The 16,732-nt window shown below is 49.8% G+C and overlaps 1 long non-coding RNA gene across 19 annotated transcripts in view; it reads left to right on the top strand.

Annotated features, from left to right (window-relative positions):
- LOC126058859 (uncharacterized) overlaps positions 1-16,732 on the top strand; it is a 231,464-nt gene that overhangs the window by 115,623 nt on the left and 99,109 nt on the right. For 3 of the 19 annotated variants that reach the window (XR_007513315.1, XR_007513313.1, XR_007513306.1), the window contains one exon: positions 567-660. The exons of the other annotated variants lie outside the window; for them this stretch is intronic. This is a non-coding gene — a long non-coding RNA (uncharacterized LOC126058859). The remainder of the gene's footprint in view (positions 1-566; positions 661-16,732) is intronic. 19 annotated transcript variants of the gene reach the window in all.

Here is a 16,732-nt window from a genome sequence, read left to right as displayed (position 1 = left end):
AGCTCGTGAGCACCGTTTTAAGGATTGTACCTTACACCGGTTGCCACTGAGTCAGTTCTGACTCATGACAGCGCCGTGTATGTCAGAGCAGAGCTGCGTACCGTAGGGTTTTCCATGGACTTCTGGGAAGTGGATCACCAGGAGTTCTTCTAAGGCCCCTCTGAGTGGACCGGATTCTCCAGCCTTTCATTTAGCAGCTCAGTGTCTTAACCCGTTGCACCACCCAGGGACTTCATTATAGGGACTAAGTTGAATAAAATACTATAGGGCCTGCAGCCTGGCTCACAGGACACTGGGGTGCCCATGGGCCGTGCCTTCCTCATGATGTGACCACTGTGGGGCCCCAGGGGCTGCAACAGCCCCCCCTTCTGCTAAGCTTGTGGAGCATGAAGGGGCTGCCTCTCATCTGGCTATAGAAGCCACTCTCCACTAAGCGAAGCCTCAGGTGGCTTTTGTCTGTCTCCTTTTTAAAGCCACCTCCCACTGCTTTGGGGCACTTCCTGGCTGCCTTCAGGGGAAGCCCATTCTAGCACAGCATCTTTTTTTTTTTTTTTTTTTATAAGTAGGCTGAGGAGCCAAAGGATCCCTCCATTCCTCTTTCATGATGAATTATTTCAAGAAACTGGGAGGTGGCCCTTTTACCACATGGAAGAGATTCAGGTAACAAAACGGTTTCCTCTTCTTAATCCCGCTCCTCTGGAAAGTTGTTTATTTAGCAGCACTGTATCAGCTTATCTGGGCTTCAGGGGGGATTTCAGAGCAGGAGCACTTCTCCCCCTTTGGTAAATTGTGCATATTGTTTTCACACTTGTCCTCCAGGCTGAGGAGTGTCCTAAACTGAGGTCCTGCCCCCTCCCCTGGGCAGGCATCACCCAGACTCACTCACAGACTGTGGCACGGGGCAGGGGAGAGGGCTTTGGACTGCGAGCCCGGAGATGGGCCACCTCATCCCTGCTCCGCCTAGGAGAGCTGACTGGTTCCTGCTCAGGCAGGTGCTGTGCTAGAACGGGCACTCCCTGAAGGCAGTCAGGAGGTGTGGCAGAGTGGTGGGAGGTGTCTCTGGGCTGCACCTCTTAGAAGTGTGGCTTGACCTTTCCAGGCTTAACAGTGTGGGCGTCCTGGGGACTCAGGGAAGATCAGACAGTGGGAGGAAGGGCCACAGCTCTGGGGCCGCCATCCCATGTCCTCCTGCTGCGCCTGTCTGCCAACAGCCTGGCCTCTCCCTGAGCCCCACCCCGCTTGCCAGGAGGCTGCAGCAGGCAGGTACATCTCCACCCACTTGCTGAATATGTTCGAGCACCTGTTGTGGTTAGTTGCAGTGGAGTCGGCTCTGCCTTGTGGTCACCTTACGTATAACAGAACAAAATGTTGCCTGGTCCTGTTGTGGCTATTGGGTCAATCCATCTCATGGAGAGTTTCCCTTGTTTTTGGTGACCCTCCACTTTACCAAATATGATGTCCATTTCTAGTGATTGGTCATTCCTGATGACATTTCCAAAGTAAGCAAGCCCAAGTCTCGCCTTCCTTGCTTCTGAGGAACATTCTGGTTTTATTTCTACTACGACCATTCTTTGGGCAGTCCACTGTATATTCGGTATCCTTCAGCAGCCCCACGGTTGGAATGCATCAGTTCTTCAGTCTTCCATTTTCATCATCCAGCTTTCACGTGCAGACTGGGTTAAATTCAGACCCTTAGCCTGACACCTCTAGCCTTCAACGCTTCTCCCAGCTCACCTTTGCCGTCCTCGAACTAGCAGCTTAACCTTCATCCCTATCTGTGTCCCGACAGATACAAGACGGCCCGGGCACATAAAAGGCTTCATAACATGCACCTCTGCACTGATAAACTCACTGCTAACTTCCCGCCTGCCCCCATCTCATGATAATCACTTACTGCCGGCCAGATGCTGTAAACATCTGTCCATCCAGTGCTAAGAATCACAGAACTCTTAACTAATCTCCACCTAGCTCACTCATTGGATTAACTGGTGCTGCCCATTCCCTTTGTAAAGCAACTAACTGAAGCCCAAGCCTCACCACCAAAGGCTCAGCACTGGTGGACCACTCAGAAGTCCAGTTATCTGGGTTCAAAACTTTGTTCTGTCCCTTACTAGCTGTGTGACCTTGGCAAGTTAATTAACCTCTGTGCCTGTGTGCTTCATTTGTAAAACCAGACTAATAGTAGTACATACCTTTTAGGGTGATTATGAAAAATAGACGCATCAATGCAGGTGAAGGCCTACAGCAGTGTTTCCTGGCACCTGGGTAACACTCGCTAAGTGCTAGCTGTTGATATTGGTGACCCCGGAAGGCGTGCTAGGCATGCTAACTCCAGTCGATTTGTATGCTTGCCAAAAGTTAGTTGTGTTGATAATTAAATCTCACATAATCTGATCAACACTGAGTGAAAAAAGAGAGATGTTCCATGAAGACTAAGTTTAATATTTTGGAAAGAATGGATAATGTTTATTTGTTGAGAAGTTGTCACTGAGTTAACCAAACCAGTTCCTGTCAAGTTGACCCCAACTCATGCTGACTTCGTATGTGTCAGAGTAGAACTGTGCTCCATAGCGTTTTCAATGGCAGATTTTTTTGAAATTAGATCACCAAGCCTTTCTTCCAAGGTGCCTCTGGGTGGACTTGAACTACCCAGCCTTTGGGTTAGCAGCCAGTCCCGTTAACCAGTTGTACTGCCCTGGGAGTCCATCACTGAATAACTTAGGAGCAAGACAGCTTTAAAAAAACAGGGAAAAAGTGTAAAACTCTGCAAGTAGTCTATTCCTTGTGCTTTGTAGGAGACTAACTTTTGCACAACTGGAAAGAAATTAAACTTGGAAATTGTGAATGTTGAGTGATGAGTGTGGATTTTGCAAGAAAGGTAATTTACATCCCCCATCAGTGGACCAAAAAAACGTCTTTGGTCCTATCTTTCAGTTGGCTAATAGACTGCGACTAATAAAATACGTAAGTGCACGTCCTTTTTATGATTGTCCACCTTTTCAGTTAAGTGACAGTGTTGGGGTGGGTGAGTGACTGGGCTTGCTCTTCCTGAGGCAGACCAGTTGCCAGAAATCGCAGCTCTTGGCCACCTTGCAGTTTTCCTGCAGGGGTTTCTGACAGTTTCCAGCACGAAGGTGCTGTGAGAGGGTGGCCTGAGTCACACACATTTACTGACCACCTACTGTGTGCACGCACTGACCAGGTGCTTAGGATATAGCAAGTGTTGACCAACCTGAAAAAACAACTTGTTGGCGTTGAGTCGATTCTGATTCATAGTGACCCTATAGGACAGAGTAGAACTGCCCTGTAGGGTTTCGAAGGAGCAGTTGGTGAATCTGAACTGCCGACCTTTTGGTTAGCCACTGCAGCTCTTAACCACTGCACCACCAGGGCTCCAGTGTTAAGCAGAGTAGACTGAAACCCCACCCTTATGAGACCCATATCCTGTTGTTGTTAGTTGCTGTCAACCCCATGTGTGCAGAGTAGAAGTGCTCTATAGGGTTAAGACTGTTCAGAAACAGATCACCAGGCCTGTGTTCCGAGGTGCCCTGGGTGAGTTTGAACCACCAACCTTTTGGCTAGTAGTTGAGCGCTTAACACTTTGCATCACCCAGGGGCTGCTGCTTATATCCGAGTGGGGAGATATTGCTGTTAGTTGCTGTCTAGTCAGCTCTGACTCATGGCAACCCCACAGACAACAGGATAAAACATTGCCCGGTCCTACGTCATCTTCAAGATCGTTGGTATGCTCAAGCAGCCACTGTGAATTTTGCGTGCCTTCCAACCAAGGGGACTCATCTTGCAGCACTGTGTCGGACAGTATTCTGTTGTGATCCGTAGAGTTCTCATTGGCTGATTTTTGGAAGTAAATCACCAGGCCTTTCTTCCTAGTAAAGTCTGGAAGCTCTGCTGAAACCTCTCCACCACGGGTGACCCTGCTGGTATTTAAAATACCGGTAGCATAGCTTCCAGCATCACAGCAACACGCAAGGCACCACGGTAGGACAGACTGACAGATGAGTGGTGGTAAAGCAAATTGTAAAGGGAGCAAAGATGAGTATGTCTGATGGTGATCGCTCTTTTGGGAGAGATACAGCAGGGAGGGACCTGGACACTTTGGGTGGAGCCTGGAGGCTTGCTGGGCTCTGGCGAATCAGACCAGTGAACCTGGGCGAAGAAAACAAATGATGGTGGCCTTCTAGGCAAATTCAAAGAAAACGATTTGAAATAAAAAACGATTTGAAATAAATCAGAGATACCTTGGGAACGCTAACAAAGCTCTGAAGGGTCTTTTGCCAAATGACCCTTTTATGATGAGAAGTGAAGGATGAGAAGCTTATATTTTGTGAGAAAACGGATACTAAGAAAAACCTTGGCGTTAGATCCATTTTTTTTTGTTTCACCGAACAATTAGAGTCTCATTTCAGGTGACAGCTTCAAATTTAAGTGTAAGACAGAAAACCTTTCTTTCCATAATTCTTTGTTTCTTTTTTTAAGATAAAGGGCCCCCCCCCAGCAGGGCTAGGACAGTGACATGAGGGGTAGAACGGGGAATCGGCAGGTGGTGGCAGTTTGTGTCTTCAAGATAAAGTCCTGAGCCCACACTCTTTTCCTGCTCCCAAACACACTTGGAATGTCTGGGCTGGATTTTAGGTGGATTCACTCTGAGTGGCTGTTTTTCTGGGGTAACCAGGTCCTCCTCAACTCCAGGTTTCTGTGCCTACCATGCAGTTTCACAACCCCAGGGTTTTGCTAAGGAGCCCTGGTATGGCGCAGTGGTTAAGTGCTTGGCCACTAATGGAAAGTTTGGCGGTTCGAACCCACGAGCTGCTCCAAAGGAGAAAGATGTGGCAGTCTGCTTTCATGAAGATTACAGCCTTGGAAACCCTATGGGGCAGTTCTACTCTGTCCTGTAGGATCATGATGGGTCGGAACTGACTCGATGACAGACGGTTACGGGTTAGGTTTTTTGCTCCTGCCATTCTCCCTGCCTAGATTTCTCTTCCATGCCATCTCTGCAGCTTCCTGAGCCACCCCTTACTTGGGTGGCTGCATGCATCAGGGATTTCCCCATGGAATCTATCCTTGTCCCTGGCTCAGTGCTGCCCCATACAGTGGGAGGAAGGGCGGGGCAGTAGGTTTAGCAGAGATCCTGGCATGCTGGGACAGGGCCTCCTTGCCTCCCGATTTAGGATACAGGTCCGCCTTTCCTCTGCCTGGACTTCTAGACCAACCTGGAGAAAACAGGATGGGTGGGAATTCCCAGCATGAATGGGGAAGGAGGTTTGGGAGTTCTGGCAGCACTGTTAGCTGTTACCGGAGGCAATAGGCACTGGGATCCCTGCGCGTTAGCTGCTTTCAGAGGGTCCAGGAGCTGGATCTGGGGAAACAATAGAGGTCATCCCGCCACCCCGCAGTTTACCGTAACGGTCACTGCCCTGACAAAGAACATTTCCTTGCCTTATCTCATTTACTCTGACTGGACCCCTGGTGGCGCAGTGGCTGAGAACTCGGCTGCTAACCAAAAGGTTACCAGTGCAAATCCACCAGTTGCTCCCTGGAAACTCTATGGGGCAGTTCTACTCTGCCCTGTAGGGTCCTGTAGGGTCGCTATCAGTCAGAATTGATTCGACTTTGTACGGGTTTGTACGGGTTAGGCCCCTGAGGAGGCTAGGACAAGTGATGGGAATCACTCAAGGTCACAGGCAAATGAGGGGTAGAGCTGGGAATCAGAAGCAAGTGGGGGCAATCACTTTTATAGTTGTAACAATAATAGCTACACGGTGCTGGGGGCTTTAAAGTACCATCCCATTTAATCCTTGTCAATAACCCTGTGAGATAGCTGGGACCTATAAGCATGTTTTACAGTGGAGGAAGCTGAGGCAGAGTGGGTTAATGTCACATAATCAGGCCAGGAGGTGATGTCCCTGAGCTGAGCTCCAAGCATTTGAGTCCTTAACTTCTCCCTCCCTTAATGTAAAGTGTTCAGAATGGAGCTTGACCCCCAACATGCGTAGATGAAGATGAGGACATTGGTTCGTGTTTTGATTGCAGCAAGTTTTCCTAGCCTACGTGTGTGCCTCTCACTGCCCTTGTTTGGAGATCCCCTTTCTGTGTGGAGGGAGAGCCTCCCCGGGTGGTGTAAACAGTAACATGCTCAGTTGCTAACCAAAAGGTTGGTAGTTTGAGTCCACTCAGAGGTACCTTGGAAGAAAGGCCTGGCAAACTACGTCCCCAAAATTAGCTGTTGAAACCCTATGGAACACAGTTCTGCTCTGACACACGAGGTCACCATAAGTTGGAGTGTCAGAATTGACTCTTTGGAAAATATTTCCTCCCTCTGATATCCAGTCTCTTATTGGAATAGATGTGTGGTGTGCTCTGTGAAGGAAGATGTCTCACGCGCCAAGTACCCCATCTTAGTAACGGTTCCCAGGACAGTGAGAGCAGGAGGGTCCTGCATCTTCGGTAAAAGGACTATTTTGTCTTATTTCCTGGGAGCTGGGAAGGGGAGACTAAACATAGGAGACTCGCCTACTAGCCTAAGATACTACTGAGAAGGAGGGAGGCCCCTGTGCTGGAAAACGAAAGTGGAGAAGGTGAGGGCTGAGTCCTGGTCACTGTCAGTGCCCCTCACACGAGGTGCCTCCCTGCGTTTTATAACTAGCTGTCACTGCAGTATTTCCCTGCATCAGGCTTCGCAAGTACAGACTGAACATTAAACAAACAGTGACTGCTTTATAAATATTTAACTCCCACTGTTTAGGAATTGCTCGGGGCAGGAGACGAAATAAAGAGTTCCTGGCTGTCTGCTGCGTGGCCCCTCTGGCGTGGCGTTGGTTTGGGAGGGTCAGATTTGGTGGGTGGGTAGACAATGACTATTTTGAAAGGCTTTGTGCACTTGACTACTAAACTAAAGTTTGGAGATTGGAACCCAACCAGTGGCGCTGCGGAATAAAGGTCCGGTGATCTGCTTCCCTAAAGATGACAGCCAAGTAACCCTTTGGGGCTGCTCTGCTCTGTAACACGTGGGGTAGCCATGAACGGGAGCTGACTTGACGGCAATGAGTTTGTCTGTTTGTTTGTTTGGCTTCAGCTGGTGGTGTCTTCCCCTTTTGGCAGGAGTGTGCTGGGGGCACGTGTCTGTATGTTCATGGAGTTGTTCAGAGCTAGCACACGGTCTCCTAGAGGCCGCTGACTTGCGTTTCTGTGCAGTGACCAGGCCCCGTGGTTGGTGGTGCTAGGTCACTCTTTCCCATGGCAGTGAAACGCTTCCTTTACTAATGTGTCAGTTTTATTGAGATATAACTCATATTCCTTAGGATCCATCCATTTAAAATGTGCAATTCAGTGTTTTTAGTATGTTCTAAAAAAACACTTAAGGTTGTACAACCTTCACCAGTATCTAACTCCGGAACATGTCACTCCAAAAAGAAACCCCGTGTCCTTTAGCAGCCATTCCCCATTTCCTCCAAACGCTCTAGCCCCTGGAAGCCACGAGAATACTTTCTGTTCTCTAGGGATTTGCCTGTTTTGAACTTTCATATGAATGGTATCATGTCGTATGTGGTGTCAGAACTTCATTCTTTTATGGCTGAATAAGGTGCCATTGTATGGATAGACCACGTTTTGTTTACCCAGTTGTCAGTTGATGGGTATTTGGGGAGAGCAAAACTCTTCAGTTAAGTCAAGATGTGGCTGATGTCGTATCCTGTGATTAAGGCAAAACTCAGCTCGACAAAGGTGAGTCCCAGCCATCCTGGAAGGTCTGGAAGGCTGTCGTTAAGCTCGTGCTAGATGTTCAGATGTGCCAGCCAGGCACCATGGTAGGGCCCAGCTGTTAATTCTTTGAAAATAGCTGATCATATAATCTTGGGAAGAGATGTACACATTTCCTGTAGGCCTCTCTGTGTGTGGCGGACTATTTCGGGTAGGAGAATAGGTTTGTGTCCCTGGCCGGTTCACTTTGTTTCTGACGTTAACTTTCTCTAAGACGGGGACGGAGGGGAGATGTGACTTTCCACATCACATAAGTCCTGGGCCTGTCTGGCTTGTCTCTCCCCGGGGCTGTGCTTTGCCCGTCCTGGGGTGTCCCTCAGACTCCAGCTGTTTCCAGCACCCATTTGAGAGACTGATTCAGCTCAGGCAAGGGGCTGCAGGAAATGTTAAAAAATGAGGGCTTTAGTCACTCCTGGTCACTCATAGTCATTTAATTATGACTAATTGTAGTGCATGCTGTTGGTGTCCTGCCCCAGGCCCCCTTTACCAGACCAGCTCACTCATCTCCCAGCTGCTAAGCTCGTAGCTCCCCCCTTCTCTGAAGATTTGTCTCATCCAGGAAGTTGCTCACCGCCCCCCCCCCCCGTAGCCCTGCTGACTCAGGGGGACCCAAAGCCAGCCCCCCGCTTCAGGGGGCAGCATATGTACTCTGTGGGGCCCCCGTGGGGTCAGGCTGAGACCAGGCTCCAGCTGAGGCCATGTCCCTGCCCGGCCCTGCCTCCCTCCCCCCCCGCCCCCCTCCCCGCCACCACATGCCCCATTAACTCACTCCCACAAGAATCCCCGTCTCAGGGTCTGTTTCTTGGGTGTCCACCCTAAGACACTACCTGGTAACAAACTCCCTTTCCTGGGTCTCCTCTGATGCCATTCATGCTGTGAAGAGTCTCTGTCTGCTGTCTGTCCGTCCACTTTTGGATCCGGAGAAAGAGCAGAGGCTTCCTGGTTGTGTCACTGAGCGTTGTGTTTTGTTGGTTTTGATTTCAGAGTCCTTTCAGGCTAATCAGACTCTTGGAAAGGTCTGCGTTGAATCACAGTCCTGGCACTGCTCTCCTTCCTTCCCCCCTCTGTTTTCTTCTTTTCCCGTCCTCCCCCGCTGCATTCCCCTTGAGCATCCTTCGCTGTCTTGACAATGACCTCGGCAGGAAGAAGGGATGTGGGGGGCAGCATGGGAAACTCACCAGCCTTGGTACCAGACAGCCCCGGGTTCGAGTCCAGACCCTGCCACTCAGGAGCAAGCTGCTCAGGAGTAATGACTTCTACAAGCCTTGGACTTCTTATGTGAACCCTGGACTAGGAACCCCTACCTCCCGGCACTGGTGTGCAGAGGGGGAATAGCTTGGGTGGGTGACACTCACAGTGACTGGCACAGAGTCGTTACCCCATCCTCATAGCCAAGAAAACATCCAGAAGTACTCCTGGATACCCTCCTGCCCTCTGCGCTGCAGCCTCTTCATCCAGCTGTCATCATCCGGTCAGGCACTTTTCCATCTCACAGTGTTTGCTCACCTTATACTTTCTTCCTGGGTTGCTCCTCCTTTTGTCTCTGACCTGTGAGAAACCTCACTGAAGGCAAAGGTTAAGTCCCATCTCTTCCATGAAGCCCTCTTGGGTGCCTGTCAGGCGAGATTCATACTTCCCCCGCCTAGCACAACTTACTGGATGGTGTTGGGTCTGTGGGGCCTTCTCCTTTACGAGATTGCTGACTCCTTTAAAGTGGGGCGTGTGGAACGTATGATGAAATAGGAGGATGTATTCAGATGTCAGGCAGATCTGCCCTGGGATTCTGGCCCGCCCCTCACTAGCTGGGTGACAGTGGACAAATGGTGTAGCCTCCAGACTTGATCAGTAAGTTCTGCTGGCCCTGGGTTCCCATAGAACCTGTGCATATTGTAGGTGCTGTCAGCAGGACCTGATGCTGCCTGCATCCCCTAAATTAGCTGGCAGGTTGACGAACAAGCAAATATTGAAAAGGGACACAGAATGAAATCAATGCAGAAATATATAGGCTAACACCATGTTAAGGGTTAAACGGGAGTCTCTGAGTGGTGCAAATGGTTAATTCACTTGGCTGCTAACTGAGAGTTTGATGGTTTGAGACCACTCAGGTGCCTCAGAAGAAAAGCCTGGCAATCTACTTCCCAGAAAATCAGCCATTGAGAACCCTGTGGAACACAGTTCTATTCCGACACACACGAGGTTGCCATGAGTTGGAATTGACTTGGCAGCAACTGTTTTTTTTTAAGGGTGAAAAACTTTCAAAAAATTGTTTATGTGCTCAGTGGGAGAGATGGGCTATCAGCACGTCTGGCCACTTGAAAGGAGGTGCAGGGTCATTTCCTGTTATCTGTATGTGCAACTTGCCATCTGCAACTGCCAGGGCTCAGGCCCAGAGAGCCAAGTTAAAGGGAGACAGAAAGGATCATCACGTGAAAATTGGTACCTGGATGTGATTCCTAGGAGCTTTGCTGCCACCACAGTCGTGGTGACTGTTCATCGCTGTCACCCTACCCCTGCCCCCAAAGAGGCGGGAAGTGTGGCTGGTCATTTCTGACCTTTCTTTCTCTCCCTGGCCCTGCTTCTGTCTCTGGCCCTCCCTCTCCTTCCTTTAAGGGTCAGAATACTGCTCACAGCCCGCCTGCTGCGGTGGCTGCGGAGAGGGACAGAGAATAAACTGGTGTCTGCGGCAGCCTTCCAAATACAGCAGGGCTTGGTTGACCTTTAAATAGAAGGGCTGTGGGCCACTGAGTTCCTGGAAGTTTGAAGAAAGTCGGCCTTTCAAGTGATGCGACTTCCAACCTCAGGACAGATCCCTGTGTTTGCGAAAGCCATAATTGACTGCCGCTTTGGCACTTCATTATATGTGGCTGTGCAGCCGCTGGGAGTCAACATGCCAGAGTTAGGAGGAGAAAATCCTCAAGTATTTTAATATACCCCTACTGGAAGCAAGATAAACATACGTATTGTACTTTGCGACAGGCAGGGATGGGAAAGGAAGAGGCCTGGAATTGCATGAAAGGTCTTTGTAAGCTGAACTCTGAGCTAGCTTTCTTTCTCTCTCTCTGTCCTGTCTTTCTCTCTCTCTTTCTTCCCTTTCCTTCCCTCCCTCCTTCCTTCCCTCCCTCCCTCCTTCCTTCTCTCCCTCCCTCCTCCCTCCCCCTCCCTCCTTGCTTGCTCCCTCCCTCCATCCCCACCTCCGCCCCTCCCTCCCTCCCTCCCTCCCTTCCTTCCTCCCTTCCTCTCTTCCTTCCTGGGTCCACTAGGCTATTTAGAAATTGCAGTCACCCCAGATGTGCACGCTGCCTAGCCTCCCTGTAAGTCATAAACTGCCCCCACCACCTTGCCTCACCTGATAAAAATGATTGGGTGAAGGCGGGGGGGTTGGGGGGGTGGACTAACCAGTAAGCACGGGGGTAGGCACCAGCTTACGGTAAGTGCGAACCTTGCTTATTGGGTAATCCATCCCTGGGTGAAGGCTGTCATCATGGTTAACTTAGATGATTTACTTCCTTTCTTTTCAAAAAATCTTACCCCCAACTCTTGCTTTGCAATTATTTTATTAAAAAAGGTCAATAAAGATGCAGACTGTGAATTTAATCATGAGGAAATATCAGACACGCCCAGATTAAGGGATATGCTTCAGATAACTGCCCTGTCATCTTCCAGCCTAGGAAACCCTCTAGGGCAGTTCTGCTCTGTTCTGTAGGGTTGCTGTGAGTTGGAATTGACTCCATGGCACGCAACAGCAACAATCTTCCAAAGTCTGGGTCCTGACAGTGAAGGAAAGACCAAGGTGCATTCCAGACTGAAGGAGACTGAAGACACGTGGTACTAAATGGAACCCTGTACCTTTGGCAGAAGCGGGATGGGGTCTGATGTTTAGCTGTGAGTTCTGTTACTGGTGTGAACCTCCTGACACTGCTGGTGGAACGTGCTCTATGTGGGAGAATGTCCTTGTTCGGGACCTAGCATGAAGGCGTTCAGGGTGACGGGACTTCTGGGCTGCCACTCACTCTCGGGTGCTTTAGGGAGAAGGTTACTTGCAGTGTACTATTCTGTAAGTTTGTGATCATTTCAGAATTTAAATATTAATAAAAATTGAGCTAAGCAACTGACTGAGGGGGGAATAGCCCTCAGTGGAGCGCGAGGCAGACCTGCGCTTGGATCCTGACCCTTTAAATTTACTCCTCTGTGCCTCAGTTTCCTCATCTATGTATGTGGGTACGTGCGCATGCACGCGTGTGGATGGGAAGTGGCACAGTGAAGGGATGGCCTTAGCAGGGCACCTGAAGGTCCCAGGCCCTGGCTCAGGCATCCCCGTTTCTCTGTCCCTTTGTACCTGCCCAGTGAGGTGCCTCATGCAGAGTTGTGGGTGGGTTTAGACTGCAGAGTACTCCCCTGTGGCATATTCTTTCTGCCTTAACCAGGGCATCCTGGCCCAAAACAGGGTAAAGTGAATCAGTGAATTTTAAGATTTACTTAAGCTCAGCTAGTATCTTCCCTTGTCTCTAGGAAGAGCATAGCATTTCTTGTTTCCTTGCCTCTCTCCTCTCCTGGCAGCTTTCAGCAAGGAACCTTGTTCATTTTTATGTCCGTGGTGCCTGGCGGAAGGGACCACTGCACTTCTCCATTGCATAGCCACCAGACCCCATGTGGACCCAGGCCCCTTCATTGGACAGGTTTTGTTACTTGTCCCCAGATGTGGGGCTGCACTCAGTCTGTGTCGCCAGCACCTCGCCTGGCACGTCCTGAAGGCTGTTTCCTGTGGAGCATTGTTCTGAGCTCTTTGCATGTGCTACCCTGGTCCAGCCTCGGCACCCCCATGATCCTGGTACAAGTACTCCCCTGCTTGTACATAAGACAGCTAAGGCACAGAGCAGTGGAGCCACTTAACCAAATAGCACAGCTGGGAAGTGGTGGAGCCAGAGTCCCGACAGACAGATTAAAAATTAATTTTATTTGGCCTGAGACCTAACCGCTGGACACACTGCCCTCAAGGAGGTGAGTGGAAGAAGTGGTGTCTTCTGGGACGTGAGTCGGTTCACTCCTAGCCCCGAGCCAAGGCAGGACTCCGCTCCAGCTATTCACCACCACCCTAATAAAGCCAGTGTTTACCCGGGGTGGAGGTGCTCATCAGATGTTTTTGCCAATCCCCAAATACGGCCATGGCCCGAAAGTGAATAGGGATGCCTATTATGTAAGGCACTGCGCGGGTCCCCAGACAATGCCACTTCCTTGCCCGGCGGCTGTGTGTTAGTGCCTAACAGTGGTTACTCATTTCTTCTGGAAAACTTGGCAGGGCAGCATCGCCCCGTTTCCGCCTACCGCCACACCCTTGTGCTTCCTTTATTCAGATTCCCGTGAGCCCCACCACGGAGAGGCAGCATTTGGCTGTAGCCAGTCGGGGATTGTGGAGGAAAAGAAACATCATTGCTGGGAACAGCAGGTACTCACAGTTCACCTGGCGAAATTCCAGCGCCTGGCAGCAAGTAGGGCCCAGCCACAGGTATAAGGAGACCATGGGGAGTAGGCAAGTGGGCAGATCCTGCCATGATCCCACTCCTTCATGCCTAACAGGTGTGCGCTGAGCTGGGCATGTGCTGAGTCAGGTGTGCATGGAGCCAGATGTGCCCTGAGTCAGGTGTGTACTGAGCATGCTCTCTGCCTCTGCTCCGCCCTTGGCAGAGGGAGGAATTCAGGTCTTCAGGGAAGCCAGGAGGGATTATCCCAAGGGATGTGAATAATGTAGGGCTTGCAAGAATTCCTTGCCATTTTGTCTGTAATACTTCAAAGGTGGGCACTAGAGGAAATCATTCCCGTTTACTGCCTCCCCTCCCCCACCAGGACACACTTGATCAGACTTCCTACACACGTGGCCGAGTCCCAGCCTTGTGTGGGTGCATCAATGAATTCCTGGTCATCTCCATGCAGATCGGCTGTTTGTGGGCCCATACTTGATAAATACCAAGCTCCAGCTGAGCACCCTGTACCCAGAGCCCCTCATCCCTTGCAGATGAAAAAATTACAGGCACACGTATCCGTCTCATAAGTAGATCGATATGTGAAAACCAAACCAGTTGCTGTCAGGTTGACTCTGACTCGTGGTGACCCCATGTGTGTCAGAACAGAACTGTCCCCCACAGGGTTTTCAGTGGCTGGTGTTTTGGAAGCAGATCATTAGGCCTTTATTCCAAGGCGCTTCAACTTTCTGAGTAGCAGGCGAGCGTGTTAACCATGTGCGCCACCCCGGGTTGCAGATAGATGTATAAATATACACGTATCTGTCTAGACATGCGTACATACATACATACACCCCCAGTGCACTTGTGGTGTGGGTGTTGTGCTGAGTTATGTGCATATTTCTCTTTCTGTTTTACCAGCAATAAAGGTTATCCGGAATTAGGGGATTTATCTGTAACTATTTGGATCCTAGTTTGCAGTTCTTTTATTGGGTTATCTTACTTTATACTTCCACAGCTCTGGAAGGTGGTGTCATTATTCCCATTTTATATTGTCGTCAGGTCCCATCTAGTTGGTTCTGGCTCATAGCTACCCCATGTACAGTAGAATGAAACACTGCCTGGTTCTGTTCCAGCCACACAATCATTGCTATGTTTGAGTGTATTGTTGCAGCCACTGTGTCAGTCTATCTCGTTGAGGGTCTTTTTCTTTTTCGCTGACCCTCTACTTTACCAAACGTGATGTCCTTCTCAGGACTGGTCCCTCCTGATAACATGTACAAAGTATGTGAGACGAAGTCTCGCCATCCTTGCTTCTAAGGAGCACTCTGGCTGTACTTCTTCCAAGACAGATTTGTTTGTTCTTCTGGCAGTCCATGGTATATTCAGTATTCTTTGCCAGCACCATAATTCAAAGGCAGCGATTCTTCAGTCTTCCTTATTCATTGTCCACCTTTCCCATGCATATGAGACGATTGAAAAGACCATGGTTTGGGTCGGGAGCAGCTTAGTCCTCAAAGTGACATCTTTGCTTTTTAACACTTTGAAGAGGTCTTTTGCAGCATTTTTGCCCGGTGCAGTGTGTCTTTTCGTTTCTTGACTGCTGCTTCCATGGGTGTTGATTGTGGATCCAAGTAAAATGAAATCCTTGACAACTTCCATCTGTTCTCTGTTTATGATGATGTTGCTTATTGGTCCAGTTGTGAGGATTTTTGTTTTCTTTATGTTGAGATGTAATCCGTACTGAAGGCTGTGGTCTTTGATCTTCATCAGTAAGTACTTCAAGTCCTCTTTGATTTCAGCAACCGAGGTTGTATCATCTGCATAACACAGGTCGTTAATGTGTTTTCCTCCAGTGCTGATGCTGAGTTCTTCATATAGTCCAGCTTCTCGAATTATTTGCTCAGCATACAGATTGAATAAGTATGGTGAAGGATACAGCCCTGACGCACACTTTTTCTGATTTTAAACCATGCAGCATTCCCTTGTTCTGTTCAAACAACTGCCTCTTGGTCTATGTACAGATTCTTCGTGAGCACATCGAAGTGTTCTGGAATTCTCGTTCTTCACAATGTTATCCATAATTTGCTAAGAGGAAGTGAAGCTGCTGAGAGATGAAGTGCCTCATCTGAGATCATGCAGCTGGTCCACAGGCCAGGGGACCCAAGGCATGTGGAGTGTGGGCTCTTGGTTACATGACTGGAGGTTACTTAACCTTGCTGAACCTTAGTTCCTTGCCTGTAAAACGGGATAGTAATAGTACCTGGCCCAAAGGGTCATTGTGACCATTCATCAAGGTCAAATCCTCCATGTGGTGTAGAGAACAGCTTTCAGCACACAGCGTGCCCTCTGATGGCAGGTTTGACCAAAAGTTGGATGACTGACCTAGTGATTCTGAATGGGGCCAGTGGGAGCTTTGGGCTCAGGAATGAGCAGTTTGTTGGGGGTAGCCGGTGCTGAGTGTGGTGGGGGTCCGAGTGAGTAGATGGACTTGAGGTAAGAGGTGGACAGACGAAGATTTCTCTGAGCAGAGCCGAAGCCTGAAGTGCCCAGGCTGGCCTCATTTTTCTGATGTGGAGCCCGCACCCATTCAGCTCCGTTGTGGTGCTTTGATGGTCTTTCTCAGAAAGGAGGAAGGTTGGGCTGGGTGTGGCTTTGTTTCCTCTGCCTGTCAGAGGCTCGCTCTGCTCAGAACCTGTCTCAGCCTTGGATCTGCACCTCTTTCTGGCCTTTGGCACGGCCCAGCCCTGTGCCCTGGCTTTGGAATTGTTACCCTTTCCCTCCCATGATTGTCCATTCTCAAGGGTCGAGGAACGTGAAGCCACTGTTGAGTTCTTGCAGCGTGCGGGCAAGGCTGCTTCCTCCCCAGCTTTCCTGAGAAGGGGAACCTCACCTGAATGTTCCCTGAACGAGTCTTGCCTCCAAACCCTTGCCTTGGGAATGTACACTACTCGCCTCCCTTATTTGTCTGAGTCGGGCCTGTCCTTTGTGATCTTCCACCTCTGCAGTGACCTCTTCCTCCTAGGCCCCTACAACCCGTGCGTATGCATGTGTGTGCTGGGAGAGCTCGGCAAGACAGGGCTTTGCAGATCAGGAGAAATGACGCTGTGGTCCAGCCACCGCCCCCATTTTAAGCCCACCATAGCCACTGGCCCAGTTGGGCTTGCAGTCCTCATCATTCACTCAGCCATTACCTCTTGTCGTCTTGTCTAGTTCCTTCCCTTTGTTCTGTGCACCTGCCTTGCTTCTACAAGTAAACTGTAAGGACTTGGACAGCAGGGGCCAGGGATCTGACAAGTCTTGAGCCCAAGTCTGGAGGTACTGAGCCCCATTGCTGGATTGAATCTTTACGAGCACTGGATGAGGTGATTATTACCCACAGTTCCCAGATGTCAAAGCTGGAGCTCGGAGAGTTCAGGCAGTTCTTAGTGTCACCCACTAAGCAGGTGACAGAGCTGGAATTTGAACCCAGGTTCTCTGTCTCCCCCAAATTATGA

This window comes from Elephas maximus, chromosome 15 (assembly GCF_024166365.1).
Source record: "Elephas maximus indicus isolate mEleMax1 chromosome 15, mEleMax1 primary haplotype, whole genome shotgun sequence".
Classification (NCBI taxonomy): domain Eukaryota; kingdom Metazoa; phylum Chordata; class Mammalia; order Proboscidea; family Elephantidae; genus Elephas; species Elephas maximus.
This window is presented reverse-complemented; position numbering and strand designations above follow the sequence as displayed.